The 412-nt window shown below is 67.7% G+C and overlaps 1 protein-coding gene across 3 annotated transcripts in view; it reads right to left on the bottom strand.

Moving 5' to 3' along the window:
• TMEM184A (transmembrane protein 184A) overlaps window positions 1-412 on the bottom strand; it is a 7,715-nt gene that overhangs the window by 4,999 nt on the left and 2,304 nt on the right. The gene's annotated exons all lie outside the window — the stretch shown is intronic.

Here is a 412-nt window from a genome sequence, read left to right as displayed (position 1 = left end):
AGTCCAGCCTCTGCAACGATGCCAGCCAAGCCATCCTACGGGGCCACTCTGCCCTTGGTGCCCAACCGCAGCCTCCTCTGGCTCCCCAGCACCCCTGGCTGAGGGCCAAACTCCCACATGTCCGGGGAGTGCCTCCAGCCGGGGAAGCCCTCTCCTGCCAACCTGCACTCGTGCCTCTTTGGGCTGGTCCTGGGCTCCCGAGCTGCTCTGCTATCTGTGATGCCTGGTACCCACTGCCCAACGCTGCCCCCAAGCACCGCCTTTCACCGCCCCCCAGCCACTCCCTCACTCTCTCTGCCAGGCCTGGCAGTTCCACCTGGGGCGACCTGGGTCCCCAGCTCTGGGCCCCTCCAGCCACGCTCTGACCCCCGGGAGTAGAGGACTCTTCCCCTCCCAGCAACGTGGGCCTGGG

This window comes from Bison bison, unplaced genomic scaffold (assembly GCF_000754665.1).
Source record: "Bison bison bison isolate TAMUID 2011002044 unplaced genomic scaffold, Bison_UMD1.0 scf7180017850837, whole genome shotgun sequence".
Lineage (NCBI taxonomy): Eukaryota > Metazoa > Chordata > Mammalia > Artiodactyla > Bovidae > Bison > Bison bison.
The sequence above is the reverse complement of the archived record's forward strand: the minus strand, read 5'-3'. Positions and strand labels throughout refer to the sequence as shown.